The sequence below is a fragment of the Ictidomys tridecemlineatus genome, chromosome X (genome assembly GCF_052094955.1).
Source record: "Ictidomys tridecemlineatus isolate mIctTri1 chromosome X, mIctTri1.hap1, whole genome shotgun sequence".
Lineage (NCBI taxonomy): Eukaryota > Metazoa > Chordata > Mammalia > Rodentia > Sciuridae > Ictidomys > Ictidomys tridecemlineatus.
Genome location: NC_135493.1, coordinates 77,320,482 through 77,336,656, shown reverse-complemented (window position 1 = coordinate 77,336,656; position 16,175 = coordinate 77,320,482). Strand labels below are relative to the sequence as shown.

General features: G+C 34.6%; 1 protein-coding gene across 2 annotated transcripts in view; it reads left to right on the top strand.

The window, feature by feature from the left end:
• The window catches only part of Nexmif (neurite extension and migration factor), a 121,091-nt gene that overhangs the window by 52,955 nt on the left and 51,961 nt on the right, over positions 1-16,175 (top strand). The window contains exon 2 of one of the 2 annotated variants that reach the window (XM_021734665.3): positions 7,852-8,131. The exons of the other annotated variant lie outside the window; for it this stretch is intronic. The gene's annotated coding sequence lies outside the window, so the exon portion shown is untranslated. The remainder of the gene's footprint in view (positions 1-7,851; positions 8,132-16,175) is intronic. 2 annotated transcript variants of the gene reach the window in all.

Genomic DNA, 16,175 nt, shown 5'->3' with positions numbered 1-16,175 from the left:
TTGCAAGTGTATAGAAGTGAAATTGCTTTTTTATATTTTTCTATGCCCTGCAACACAGCTGAACCCATTTATTTGTTCCCTTACTTTTAGAGGATTTTTTAGGATTTTCTATATACATTATTATGTCACCTGTGAATAGAAGTTCCTTTATTTCTTCCTGTCTGATCTGAATACCTTTAACTTATGTTCTTGTCTAGTTGCTCTGGAAAGAAACTTTAAATTATTGAACTTGTTTCATTCAACTTTACGTTGAATGAAAATTGAGTGAATGGATAATTGTTGTCTTGTTTCTAATCTTAAAGGGAAGAAATTCAGTCTTTGGTTATGAAGTATGATGTTAACTATGAGGGTTTTTTGTAGATGCCCTTTTCTTTTCCCAGATCAAGGACGTTTCCTTCTATTCCTACATGGTCTAGTGTTTTTTTTTATCATAAAAGGATGCTGTATTTTGTCAGATGCTGTTCCTACATCTGTTAAGATGACCATCTGTTTTTGTACTTTGTTCCATTAATATGGGTATTCTAATGTTTTTATTTTTGAGGTTAAGTTAACTTTACATTCCTTGACTAAATCCCACTTGGTCATGGTGTATAATTCTTTCTATATATTGCTAGCATTGGTTTGCTAGTATTTTGTTGGTGACTTTTGTATCTATATTCATAGGAGATGTTCAGATCAGTTATTTAAAAAATATTTCTCACTCTGGATTTAGTTGATATTTTCATGATTAGATAGATTTTTGGCAAGCATACTACAGAAGTGATATGTCATTCTCAGTATATTATATCATAAAATTCATAACACTAATCTGTCTTATTACTTTTAATTTTGATCATATACATTTTTCTAAAATGGATTCTTTGAAGTTTTATCTGAAGTGAGTGGTACTTGGAGATCAGAGCAGCAGAGATATAGCTGCATAAACAGTAGTTAGTTTCTCTCTATTTAACCTTTATAGGAACACAGATAGCAGATTTTAAATATGGCTTTCCAAAATAGGTAAGAATTGTAATGCATTCTGCTGTCACATATAAATAAAAAAATAAACAAAAATATTGCTAATAGGATAGATATTAAGTGTTCTTACCACAAAAATAAATATGTGAAGGAATACATATGTTAAGTATCTCAACTAAGCCATTACACAATGCATACATGTTTCAAAACAACATGATGATACATGATTAATATATGCAGTTTTAGTTGTCATTTTTTTAAATATGTAATTTTTAAAATCAACTCTCCAAGGTGGCAATTACTGCATTTTTTTCATGTTGGATTGTCTGGGAAGAGTTATGATGATCATACCAACTCTCTGGAGTAGTGAAAATATTGTTGGGCAATATAGCTTAAATAATGAGAGCTCTAGAATCTGGTTATTTTTAACTTGACAATTTATAATTGCATAAATGTGGATAATTAGTTTCACTAAAACTCAGTTTTCTGACTTATGAGAGGGGACTAATTATAGCATATACCTCATACAGTTTTTATGAAAAATAAATGAAAAAAAATTCAGTGATTAGTTTGCAATAAACACTCAAATGTTAGTTGCGGATGATATCGAAATAACTTTGCAACATCTGGCCCATATGTCAATAAAAACAAACCCCATTTTAGCTTGGAAATTGTTGTCAGTTTGCTGACCTCACCTGACCCTTTACCTTTCAGATATCTTCTTTCTTAGGCTATAATTTTACATTCTGTTAGTAAGGATACCATCTTTTATAAAGCGCCTTTAGGAAGAAACCTCTAGAATTTGAAAAGGGTAAACATTTTAAGGAGGCTTAGAAGTTATATAATCAGTACAAAGATGACTTATTACCAGTTTTCAATCACTCTAAATTTTATTATTATATTCTTTTGTTTTACTTTCTTCTGTCCTTGCCTTCACTCAGTCTTGCTACTTGGATAACAGGGAGAAAGAAAGGAAGTTGAAAACTAATGAATTGAATGAAGACTTTTTTTTTTTAATACCAAGGATTGAACCCAGGAGCACTTAATCACTGAGCCACATCCTCAGCCCTTTTTATTTTTTATTTTGAGACAGGGTCTCACTAAGTTGCTCAAGGCCTTGCTAAGTTGCTGTGGCCGGCTTTGAATTTGCAATCCTCCTGCCTCAGCCTCCCAAGGCACTGGTATTATAGGCATGTGCCATTGCGCTCCTCTTGAACAAAGTTTTGATGTGATTTTCATCATTCATTTTCTCTCTGTACCCTAGTATATTATGGCATGGAAAATTGGTTGTCTCTAGGAGTAATGGAATGCCAGATAGTGCTAAATAAATGTCCCATGGCAGAAACAAACATTTTTTCCCCCTTTCAGGAACCACCAACCCAAAATTCAGTCAGAAACCAAATGAAAGTTTAAAAGCAGCCTATATTAAGTATAGGGGTTTTTTTTTTGGTAAATTTTCTCATAAAACCTACATAGGGAACCAATGCACCTGATTTTTTAGAATATAGAACAGGAATCAATGCAACTATAACTAGCCATTTAAATCTTCTCCACTTTTGTATCATACTCAGTTAAATGATAGGATCAAGGGTGTGAGGGAGAAAAGATAATGCTAAAAAAATAATGGGAGGAGAGGGTAGAAAAGAGTCCATCTTGGATGAGACAAACAATTGTTTTCTATAAAAGCATGAGAGATTAAAGATTAATATTTCTGCAGTATAAGATCACCTAGGATTAAAGTGTCTAGGGCTATTTTTATAGGAAAATGGAATTGTTGGCAAGATTAAAGATGCTAGGGTTGTTTACCCTAGAGAAGAAAAGAGTGGGAGGAGGTAGCATGATTACTGTCTCTCTATATGGTAAAAACTGAAAGGGAAAGCAGACCTTTATTTTATTGCAGAAGATACAAGGGAAACAAAGTTAGTCTTAGCATAATTAAGCGTGGACTCAGAGCTCTTTTCAGAAGGTAGCGAGTGCACTCCTCACTGAAAGTACTTTAGCATCAAATGGCACTTTAATTTAGATGACTTTTAAGGTCTTCCTGACCCTGTGGTATCTGGACTGGTAGGAATCTGATGTATTTTCTTTCAGTATTCATAAAATGAGCGTTTGGAAAGCTTTTGTTGTTTTTCCTTAATCTTCTGAAAAGTGGACTATGATGTTCTGTGATCTGTGTGATAGCTAGTGTAGAGTGGAGCTTCTTCAATAGAAACTGACAGTTTGAGACTTAGGTCACAGCATTAACGCTATAGTAATCTTCCATTCTTGTGAGTCAGTTGTAATATCAAGACCAAAGGCAAAAATAGCAAATTTGTGAATTGAATTTCTATTTCGCTTTCTATTCCCAGCACTAATTATTTATTTCACTGAGGGCTTTGGCCTAGATTAGAAGCCTTACTAAATAAAACATCTCTGAATCTCTCAAGTTCTTTATTTCATATTCTAATAGTGCAAGTGAAAGTAGAATAGGGTGAACAAGAATCAATAATATAGAGAAGTGTGATTTTGAATTGAACTTTCAAGTGTTTTAAAATGCTTTGTGTAAAAATTCCATATAAAATATGCTTAATATGTTAATGTTCACTGATTACATTATATTATCACTTAAGTTGTTGGAAGAGTTTAATAGGTCACAGCAGATGGTATACTATCTCTGACCATTTTCTTGCCAAGTCCTCAACTGTGGAAGAAAGAGTTATTTGTGATAAGGATAATTTGCCCTCATCCCTTCATACAAAAGTAAGAAATTTCAGGGTTAAGGATAACTCATTCAGGAATCTATGTTTACTGATGAGGTTTTAAAGAAAGTCATGCCATGGGAAGGGGATACACTTAAGCATGAGGATTATCAAAAACCATTAAAATGTTAATCTAGCTTTTAAAAGCAGTGCATTTATCTCTAAGTGTAAAGAAGGTGTTTGCTTATTCATTATCTATTCATTCTAAATAGAACAAATCATTTGGGAATTAAAAAAGCAGGAACTTATCTCTTTCAATCTATAAAGGAAATAGTTGAATAAATTAGCTACAAAAGCCAATATTTTAGTTTCTTTTCATATTGACTGGGCTTGAATTTCTTTCTTTAAAACTTAACTTTAGATTCATGAGATTACTTAACACATAATTTTGCTCTAGATAGAAATAGCATATATATTGTTGCTTTTGGTAACATGGGTATTTCAAGTACAGATATCTGAGGATCTTTCTGTCCAATTGGGGACACTTAACTTTACACAAAAAAAATAAATAAAACAATATCTAGAGTAATGAAGAGATGTGGAAATTAAAAGTAGTGTGTACGGGCTAGGGATGTGGCTCAAGTGGTAGTGTGCTCACCTGGCATGCGTGCGGCCCGGGTTCGATCCTCAGCACCACATACAAACAATGATGCTGTGTCCCCCGAGAACTAAAAAAAAAATATTAAAATTCTCTCTCTCTCTCTCTCTCTCTCTCTCTCTCTCTCTCTCTCTCTCTCTCTCTCTCTCTCTCTCTCTCTCTCTCTCATAAAAAAAGTAGTGTGTGCTCTGGTTAAAGAAAGTGGTTATTTGAGCTAGGGCAGTTGGAAAAAAACTTTTTGATAAATGGTAGGACTTGCAGGGCTCGACTGTGCAAGCCTTTAATCCCAACAGCTCAGGACGCTGAGGCAGGAGGATCACAAGTTCAAAGCCAGCCTCAGCAAAAACAAGGTGCTAAGCAACTCAGTGAGATCTTGTCTCTAATAAAATACAAAATTGGACTGAGGATGTGGCTCACTGGTCAAGTGCCCCTGAGTTCAATCCCCAGTACCCCCATAAAATGGTAGGACTTGAACAGGATGATCAGGGAACACTAGTAAAATGGAATTCCCTATATAGTTAATGAACAGTGTTAGGACACAGATATAGAAATACTGTCATAAGGGAAAACCAATAAGTGGAAGAGTTTGTTAGAGGGGAGGAGTTCATGTTAAGGAATAATGATGAAGAAGTTAAAATTCTATAGGGTCAGATCATCAAGTGCTTTAATGCTAATAGGCATTAATGCCAATGGGAACTACTGATAGTTTTTGAGCAGGGAAATGAGAAACTGTGCAAAGGGATTTTTTCAAGATGGTGTTTGATTACAAGCAGGGAGAGAGACCATAAAGCTCTTGCCTTAAACCAACTGTAAGACAAAGAATGACTAACAAAGGGTGTTGCTAGCATTGAAGCTTTTTGCAAGTGCTAGCTCCACTAGATTTAGGGCACAAGAAATGGCTTAAGGATGACACCCAGTCATTTGAAACCCTGAAATGATCATGCCTTTGACAAAAGTAAGGTAGTGGCCTTAACTCTAGATATTTCCTAGTGCTCTTGAAAAGATTTATTTCAGTTAATTTTGATGCACAAAATTAAAAATTCATCATTCAGTTTTCTGATGAAGCTGAAGAATTAATCTAAAAAATGTAAAATATAAATCAATACTTCAATTGGATACCTACATATCTTCTAAAAATAAAGCCTGCTTCTGTCTTAATTGTAATGAATATGTATTAAAGATAAATCAAACAAGTAAGCATTCTTTATAGGAATATTGATTAAGTTGACTTTTCCTGACTAGTGATTTAATCTATATGATTTATCCCATTAATGCAAAGATTATATGCCCTCTGGGGCTCTGTCTGGAAGAGCAAGGCAGCTCATCATCATCAGGGACTGGAACATTGCCAAACCAGTCCCAGAATTTAGCCCACTTTGTTTAGATATCAAAGCCAATAGAAAGTTCCTTGAGGTTCCATGACAACATAAGAATGTATGGGGTGTCATTTATGAACCAACTCAGAGCTAAAAAGCAGAAATTCAATACTATATTCTGCCTCACATTGTTCTTGTTTCATGTCAATTATATATTCAGTTGTGTATTGTTGGCTAATTGGTTTGTGTCAATTATGTATTCTTCCTTACATTGTTGTCAAATTGTTTCACGTGTATCAGACATAGCATTCTGAGGTAAACTGAAAGCTCCCCTGAGACAAGGACTGTACTTCTCTACTTTATTCCCTTCAGTAAATAGCATGAGTCTTGGCACATAGGTAAGTGCTGAAACTAGAATAAGATGTTTCAGAATATTTGAGTCTGGATCCATTGTACTATTGTGAACCTCTATAACACTAGATTCCACAGTAGTACTGTGAATTTTGACATAAAACAGTAGCATAACTTTATATTCCTAACAGAGTTGTTTACAGAAATACTGTTAGTGTACAATTATGCAGAAACTAGAACATATACTTACCTGTAAAATGAGAGGATAATGAAAGGATTGCCTCAATAAAGCCAATGAATACTAGTGATGCTGATGATGCATCAATGATACATATGGGTGAAAATTACTGCTTTCAGAGAATTCACATTCTAGTGGATTGAATTCTGTGTGAAGAAATCTAGATTCTAGTTTTGATGTAGCTCCTAGTTCACTAATTATGAGAGAAAAGTGTGTGTGTGTGTGTGTGTATGTGTGTGTGTGTGTGTGTGTATTCATGTATGCACATGTTCTTACTTAGATGCTTTTGCAAACAGATTACTGGTTCAATCCTACCCGTTCTCAAAGTTCACTTCCTTTTTGCTTTTTTGTTTTTTAAAATTTTAAATTTAATATAGAGTAAGGTGGAAGCTGTGAATTGTTTGCTTTCTTTTTGCTTAATCCAGGCTATGCCATCTAACTATTGTAGCTCTTTAAAGGATCTCAAATGAATGAAACATTTCTAATGTTTTCTCAACTCTTCTTTCACATCCTCCCTGGAAATTTAGGGCCTATTATTATCATTGCTGTTTAACAGCAGGAGAAACTAAGGTATAAAGAAAGTAAATAGCTAGGTCAGTATTCTCTGGAATTAAAAAGTAGTTAGTGTTACTTAGACTTGTGCTTTATTCACTACAGCAGCTATTCCAATTCAGCCAGCCAGTAACCCATCACATTGGAAGAAAAAGTTGCTGTTGTGTTGGACTTGTAGTCAAAAGACTTGGTTTCTATTCCTGATTCTGCCAATTTTATAACCTTGGACAAACATTTAAGCCCTCTTGACTTCTGGAAAATTGAATAAATTATAGCTTTTTAAAAAATTCTCTCTCATATTTTGCTACTTTTCAAATATTTTCCTATAATTTATCTCTGTTCCTCTGATTTTCTTTTACTCTCAGATTTTCTTTTCCCTCTGAGACTTCCTCTAACTCTGCAGCCCTGACTCTATATTTTGGGTTGCCCACACCCCTTAGTAATGTATTATCCTATGTAATATTTAGCTGATCATTTTCTTGCATCATCCTCATATGAAGAGAAAGTGAGCATAATGTGACATAATTACAAAGGATATAGTATCTTAATTGCTTACTTGTCAAAAGAATATGAAATATGAAACACTATGAAGATTAAAGATCCTCAATAACTTGGTAAAGATTTATTTTAAGATATTTATTTAAATATTTTAGAGATTATCAAACCATGGAAACTATATATTAGTTTGCTGTGGGGGATGTGTGTTTGTGTGTGTGTGTGTGTGTGTGTGTGTAGCTTTAAGTTTGCATAGTATTTGGATCTGATGTATAAATGATATAAACCAATTGAGTTATTTATTGTTAGTGATTAATAGTGAATAAAATAGTTTCTATGATGTGTAGTTTCTTTTTACCACGGCTGAATGCTAAAATTACTGATAGCATGAAATTCTCTTAATTTCTCTGAGGGTCCCATTCTGCAATCTATCTAATCTTCACTAAATCATAGTAGTATATTTTGCATCAAATTATGATTTAGGTAATCTATTTGGATGGGGAAAGGAGTAATTGAATCACATAAATGTTCTCTTTGAAGCTATATTTTTCCTTCTTTTAGGTTCAGATGAGAATTTATCATATACACCTACCCCTTTACTTACAGATTTATCTTCGTGCTTGGAAGGCAAGGACAAGGAGCACAGAGGTTTTCTTGCTACATCACTCAGGATTGTAGCATCATGAGATCCTATGAGGAACAAGGGAATCCTGTTACTATGCTGTAAAAAGCCAAGAAAGTAGGAAGCTGGCTCTGTGATGCAACTGGTCTCTACTTCAAGTTTGGGGGCATGATTTTGAAGAATCTAAATAGCCTACAGGTTCAGAGACATGTCTAAGTAACCCTGCCTCGTTTCAAGACATGGGGAACTTTTTCTGACTAACAGGTAAACTCAGTTTTATCCCTAACTGCTGGCCACCTCAGACTAGGTTGTGTGATAGGTACTACTAGCTAAGGAATACAGCTGACTACTTTTAGCTGACAGAAGATTTAGATTTGTCTATGGACTATGCTAAATATATGAATTGCAGCTTTAATACCAGACATAAGGGAATACCATCAGCAATGAGACTTGAAATGGAGACCTTACTAAGTTGGATGCTTTCCTATGTACTTCCTATAGGAAACAGATAGTCCCATGGTGCATGGCCTACAGATAGTATGTGGAAGGGAAGGGACAAATGAAAGGGAAAGCCATATTTGGAGATGATATTGGAAAGGTAATCAATATACACCTTAGCTTGGAAGACCTTTAATGTCAAGCTGTGGGGAATCTGAACTTTATTGTCTATGTGGGCAGTTGGAGAAATTCTTGTGATCTGGACTTAAAAAGGAATAGACGAATGCAGATTTAGAGGTTAAACAAACCTGGCTTTGAATTCCTTTTTTGATGCTTACTTATGGGACCTTGGCTGTGATCCTCTTCTTTTGCATACCTCACTTTTCTCCTTTGTACAATATGAATGATAGTAATTTTCTTGCATAGTTATCAGTATTAAATATTGTAGATATTAAGCGAGATAATGTATATAAATGGTTCAATATCTGTCATGTCGCAGGTACTCAATGAATAGGAGCCATTATAAGTAATCCTTGGACCTCATATTATAGCCCTTTGATTCCAGTTGGGTAACTGAGCTTTGGAAGAAGCAAATGACACTGCTCTGTTTAGCTATTATATCACTTTCAATCTGTAGAACAATTGCTAACCTTCATTTGTATTATTTAATGTTATCTTCTCAACGACCTATGGAAGTCATTAGGAAAATTTTCACAACAGAAAGCTGAGACTCAGAGGGCAAATGAATTACCTAAAGTGGCATAATAATGTCAGAGCTAGGACTAGAACCCAGGTCTCTGAATGCTAAATTCAATGTTCTTTTCATTGCACCACATCTAGGGTTTAGGTTACTTTTCCTTTGTTTCTGCCATGCCTATGAGTAAACCACACTGGGTAACTCAAGTTAGAACTACTTTCATAGCACAAAGTTAAGCTAGAACAGTAATCTCCAAACCAATATTGTATGTTATTTATAATAAACTCACTAGAAAGCCCCCGCTTCCATATCTCTCCCCATCTTATCCTTGAAGCCTAGCATTTATTAAAAATTAAGATAAACAAAAGGCTTATTCTCCTTGAGACAGGCTTTCTGCAATTGTAATTTTCTAAAAAAAAATCCTGATTACAAAGGATTTCAGCTTTTAAGTAGTACAAGGATGATTCAATTTAAAACTTGCAATCATTATCTTGTTCTGTCTAAAGAACAAAACAAAAATATATTGAAATCTTCTTTTCAAAAATACCAAAACCATGTTGATATATTTTCTTTCTTCTTCTTCTTCATAGAATCTACTCTCATAGGATTATTCTTATTTAAAAGTTAGTTCAACCAATAATGGACTTTGAGTTTCCTGGGTTCTACTGTTTATTATCCAGCTCTCCTATTTCTGTTTCTTTGAATACAGTAAACCAAACATCCTCATTATTCAGCCAAATAACAAGTATCTACTGTTTGGTAAGCATTGCAAAGGATGCAAATGTGATCGATACTGGAATGTTTGTGGGTATGACTGTTCATATGTTGGAGCAGGGTGCTATGAAAGCAGTATATATTATAGTACACAAAAAAGAACCATGGATTCGGTATCAGAAAACCTGGGTTCAAGTTCCAACATGTCATGTGACTTTGTTTTCTCATCTGTTAAGTAAAACTACAATTCTAGTCTCTGCTGGGTGTTTTTTTGATTAGTATTGGCCCAAACTTCATGGTTGGGTACATAAAACTTCAAAAAGCCAAATGTTATTGCTCTGGAGCTGACTGGGTTTCATAAATGAATTTTAAAAACCATATAAATGCAGTTCTCTATTTTTTTTCTGGGAAAGTTCTGTTCAGATTTCTATGAGTGCAGGATTGATAGGGCACCATGCTTCACATATTCCAACTCAAAAATCCTAAAGTAGACAGTTGCCTTTGCCTTCATCTGGGCATAAGACATGGACTTAAAATTTTTAATTAGATTATTATTTTTTCCATTTTATTCTTAGTATAAATAATTATCTAGGTCTAACAGGGAAGTATAAGGACCATTTTTTAAGACAGCATCTCACTCTGTTTATTCTGCTATAATAGAATACCCAAGACTTGGTAATTTATAAAGAATAGAATTTATTTATAAGAGTTTTTGAGAGTAGGAAGTCTAGAGCAAGGTATTCAAATTGGTAAGAGGCTTCTTACTATGTGTTCACATGGCAGAAGAATGGAAGAGAACAAACCTGCTCCTACAAGCCGTTTTTGTGGTGGCATTAATCTACTCATGATGGATGAGCCTTAATAACCAAATGAGCACTCATGACCTAAATACCTCCCATTAAGCCACACTTCCCAACATTGTTGCAATGGGGATTACGTTTCCAACATGAGTTTTAGAAGGCACACACAAAAAAATCAAACTACGGTCAGCAGAAACTGATCTGCTTCTCCAACAAATAAAGCTACTTTCAAATTTCATAGTAAATTTAAAGGATGATCTTTGTTTAGAGGTGAGTAGTTTTGGGATACCATATATAAAATCTTATAGAGGCCATCCTCAGTGGCACATGCTCAGTTGGGAATATAATTCAGTAGTAGAACACCCTGGTTTCAATCCTTAGTACTCCCAAAAAAGGAAAAAAGAATGCTAACAGAGATTCTATCTATCTATGTTGAATCAACAGATAACCTCTCCAAACAGAAAGTACCAGATCTAGATTGGGGAATGTTTTTTGAGGTGGAGTTTCATTGTTTCCCATCTCTCCCTAAGCTCCTGGGCTCAAGTGGTCTCCCCTGCCCCAGCCTCCTGAGTAGCTGGCATTACAGGTACACACAACCAAGCACCACATCTGGCTCTCACTGGTGAATTTTGTCAAACATTTAAGGAAGAAGTTATACCAATTCTCCAAAATCTCTTTCAGAAAATAGAGGTAGAAATAATTCATTTTAGAAGGCCAAGATTACCAAAACTGGACAGATATCACAAGAAAAGAACACTACATACCAGTGTCTCTCATGAATATAAATGCAGAAATCCTCAACAAATCATTTGCAAATTGAATCAAAACAATGTAAAAAAATAATTATATACCATAACAAGTGAGTTTTATTTCAGATATATAAGGCTAGTTCAACATTGAAACACAGTTAATATAATCCATCACATTAACAGGCTAGAGAAGAAAATCAAAAGATCATATCAATAGATGCATAAAAACACTTAACAAAATACAACACCCATTCATGATTTTAAAAATTCTCAGCAAACTAAAAATAGAGGGGAACTTTCTTATCTTTCTAAAGAACATCTACAAAGAACCTACAACTATTATTCACTTTACTCCTTTTCCACATAGTACTATAAAACTTGGCTAATGCAGTAAGATAAGAAAAATAAATCAAAGATATTCAGATTAGGAAGGAAGAAACCAAACTGTTTTATCCACAGATGGTATGATCATTTATGTAGAAAATCCCAAAGAATCAACAACAAGCCGGGTGTGGTGGTGCACACCTGTAATCCCAGATGCTTGAGAGGCTGAGACAGAAGGATCATGGGTACAAGGCCAGCCTCAGCAAAAGTGAAGCACTAAGCAGCTCAGTGAGACCCTGTCTGTAAATAAAATACAAAATAGGGTTGAGGATGTGGCTCGGTGGTTGAGTGCCCTTGAGATCAGTACCTGGTATCCTCAAAACAAACAAAAAAATCAACAACAAAAAGCCCTCCTGGAACCAATGAGCAATTATAGCAAGATTGCAGGATGTAAGCTTAATATACAAAAGTAAGTTGCTTTCTTATATACCACCAATGAATAATTTGAACTTAAATTAAAACACAATACCATTTACATTAGCATCCACAAATGAAATAATTTGGCATAAAACTAACAAAATATGTACAATATTTATATGAAATCTAAACTACAAAACTGATAAAAGAAATCAAAGAAGATATAAATAAATAGAGAGAGGGAGGGAGAAAGATGGAGGATTAAAAGAAGGTGCACTTCTCAGCAGTTTCTTATCTCAAGATTTAAAAATCAGGAATACTGCTCTTCAACAATATGAGAAACTAAGGGAATTCACTGAAATACAACACTGGACAGTAAAAGAAAACCTATAGGCATATAAAGTCAGAAATTTGCAACATAATGTAAGAAATAATACATTAGAGATGCACCAGCTTGGCTGAGGGCACCAGCAGCTGTGATTGCTGAGGGAGGAGGAGCATAGGTAAAGAGGAAAGAGCAGCAGGAAAAAAAATGGCTCGAGAAAACATGTGGAATATAATGGAAGGCTGATCTCAATGGGTCTAGAGATGGTGGGGGAAGTTGTTGAGTGAAAAGCAACCAAAATCAGTTGGACCATAGGCAGATAGTCCAGGGGAAACCAAGGTTGCTGATGGTAGCCACAGCAGTGAGCAGAGTCAGGAGATCATAAACTCATAAAGGAAGTTGTCAGCTGACGCAGCAGTCACATATTGTGAGTCCCAGAGTGTGCCTGGACCAGTGTGACTAAAGCAAGTGCAGAAAAACTGTGCCTAGAGCGAACCAGGCTTAGGATATCAAGGAAAGAGAAAGGTCTCCCTTTGTTGCTGGAATTCCATTAGAGCTATTGAGAAGATGCCAATAACCAGCCAGAGAGGAGTGGCTTTCACTCCAGGTCTGATCCTGGGTAATTCACATCTATAGTGGTGAATGTGACACCTATGGAGGGTTAGAGTCAGCACCCTAAAAGTGAATTAATACGAGGCTCCTGAGACCCAGACACCCCTCAGAGATCAGCATGTCCCCAGCAACAGGAGATGCAGGTTGAATATCAAATACCCACCAACAGAGAGCAAATGGTTTGACAATACTGAATCCCAACTGCTGGAACTTCTACTTTAGAACTCAGTATTAGTCCTGCTATGGGAGTACACCACTTGTCAGCACTCCCCAGTCTATCCTATCCTTTATTGAGAGATAGGAAGCTGAGAACTACTACAACCAACTTTGCCTCCTAGCCACAACTGCTGCAAACTTGACAAGAAACACAAAGTTATTGGCCTTAACAACCTCAGCCCTTGACCCAAGGATTAAAGAGTCCAAAACTATATACAAATAATAAAAATCCATCCTTGCAAACAGTTTTGACCACCTTAGCAGAAATATGCCCTTTAATTCTCATCAAGAATTTTTATGTATTTTTCCTACCCCCATTAATTACTTTTTTAATGTTAATTTTTTATTTAATTTAATTGTTTACTTTTTTGCATTCTGTGTGATCATGTATGGGGTGTGTGTGTGTGCATGCATGCACTCACTACATAGATAGGATATATATTTTTATTTATTTATTTGTATGATTTTACCTTCATTTTAATTGTTTTCTTATTCATCCATTTATTATTTAGCCATGGTTTGACTTTGGTAGGATAAAATATTATGTGGATTTAAGTGGCTCAGTTTTGTACCTTGGTTTTTATTCTTATTGGCCATTTTTCACTCTCTTCCTCTACTAATAGCCAAATTTTCCTGTTCCCTCTCCCTCTATTTTCATTATTTTATTATGTTTAGTTGTTTTTACTAACCCTTTATAGCCATCATTGGCCATCTATCTCCTGCTTTTCCTCTTTTCAATTTTCAAATATTTCACACCTTCCCTTCCCTTCCTACCCTATTTTCTCTTCCCTTAAGAAACTCTAATTCTGTTGATAGAATTATGTAGTTTATGTAATTCCTATCCCATCCATGTTTTTATGATTATTAATACAGTGGATAATGTAGTAGACACCTGATCTTTAATATTCTATCTATTTCACAGTTGTTTATTATTGGTGCTGATGTTAAATGCTGACCCCACTATTCCTATAAAAAAGGCAATTAGTGTTATAGATATCAAAGTAGACACAGATATTTACCTTAAGGATATACATATTTTACTATCATTATTGCTATTCCTGGCTCCCCATTGTATGTAAGAGAGGTTGGAAAATGATTTAAACTCTTCAAGTTCACAGAGTAGAGATCCTGCTGCCAAGCAATACTCATAATTCAGCCAAGAAACATTGACCCTCACTATACACATAAACTAGCTCCACACAAACCTCAACAATACTTCAACATATAGAACAGGGAAGAGAAAAATTCCCAACCAACAACCAGGTCCCAATTAGGAACAACTAGAGGGGACCTCAGGTCCCACTCCTAGACATGTAGTTATACATCAAAAACAGAGAAGTTCCTAGAACAAAAAAGGCAACTACACACAAGACACACACACATAAAATGAGGAAAGAGAATTCCTCTCAACTAATGTACAAATCCATGACCTCTGAAAACATAAAGAAACAGGCAAACAAATCTCCCCCAAAATTCGCAATCCCTGAACAAAGGAGCACACAGATATGGAAATGGATGAAATTCCAGAGAAAGACTATAAAAAACTGAATATTAAAGTGTTAAATTAACTGAAAGAAGATCTAAGGAACAAATGAAGAAAGTAAATAGAAGAGATTTTCATTCATTTCAATCAAGAAGTATAGATATTGAAAAGAAATCAATCAGAACTCCAGAAAATGAAAGACACAATGAATCTAATTAAAAATTAACTTAAAAGCATCACTAACAGATTAGATTGCATGGAAAACAGAACTTCAGACCTTGAGGACAAGGTATATTAACTTGAATACTCAGCACAGCATGCAATAAAGGAAAAAAAATGAAAGACCATGATCAGAATATACAAGAACTCTGGAACCACATCAAAAGACCAAAACTGAGAGTCATTTGGATTGAAGAGACTATGGAGATAGAAGCTAAAGGTATTAAGAACCTCTTCAATGAGATAATAGTAGAAAACTTCCCTTACCTTAGAATCAAGATAGACCTTTACATGATGCATATAGAACTTCAAATAGATAAGATCAAAAGAAAACCTCTGCAGATACACCATAATCAAAATGCCTAACATAGAATATAAGGAAAGAATATTAAAAGCTTCAAGAGAAAATCATCAGGTCATTTTTAAAGGGAAAACAATGTCTCATTTCTGACTTCCCAACTCAGAATCTAAAACCAAGTAAAACCTGGAATGACATATTTCAAGATCCAAAAAAAAAAAAAACAAAACAATTACTAGCCAAGATGTCTATATCCAGGAAAGTTATCTTTTAGAATCAATGTAGAAATAAAAATTTTCTATAATAAGGATAAATTAAAAGAATTCATGACTACTAAGCCAGCTCCATAAAGAATATTTAAAGATAAATTGCACACAAAAGAATTCAAAAACAACCCCTAAATGTTCCAAATAGATAAAGTTCGCTGGAAGAACAACTAAATAAATGAAAATCAAGACAAAATCAAATATAGCAAACAAATAAAAATGGCAGGAAATAACAAACATATATCCATAGATGAATGTAACTACATTAAATTACATTACACTGATTGTAAATGGTTCAAATCCCCAATTGAAGCACATATATTGGCAGAATGGATTAAAAAACAAGATCTAGCTCTATGCTAGACTCAAGAGGCTCATCTCATAGGCAGAGACAGCCATAGGCTGAAAGTAAAAGAAAAGACAAAATATTTCATGCAAATGGAGTCTGAAAACAAGCAGGAGTAACTCTCCTCATATCTGACAAAGTGTATTTCAAGCAAAAGTAAATCAAAAGAGACAAAGAAAGCCATTAGATACTAATAAAAGGAACAATCCAGAAATAAAATATTACAATAGTAAATATATATGCCCCCAAATTCAGTGTACCTAACTACATTAAAAAATACTTCTTGACATCAATCCCGATAGACCTCAATATCGATAATACAGGGAGATTTCAACACACCCCTATCACCAATAGACAAGTCATTCAAACATAAAATCAATAAAGATCTTTCCAATCTAAATAAT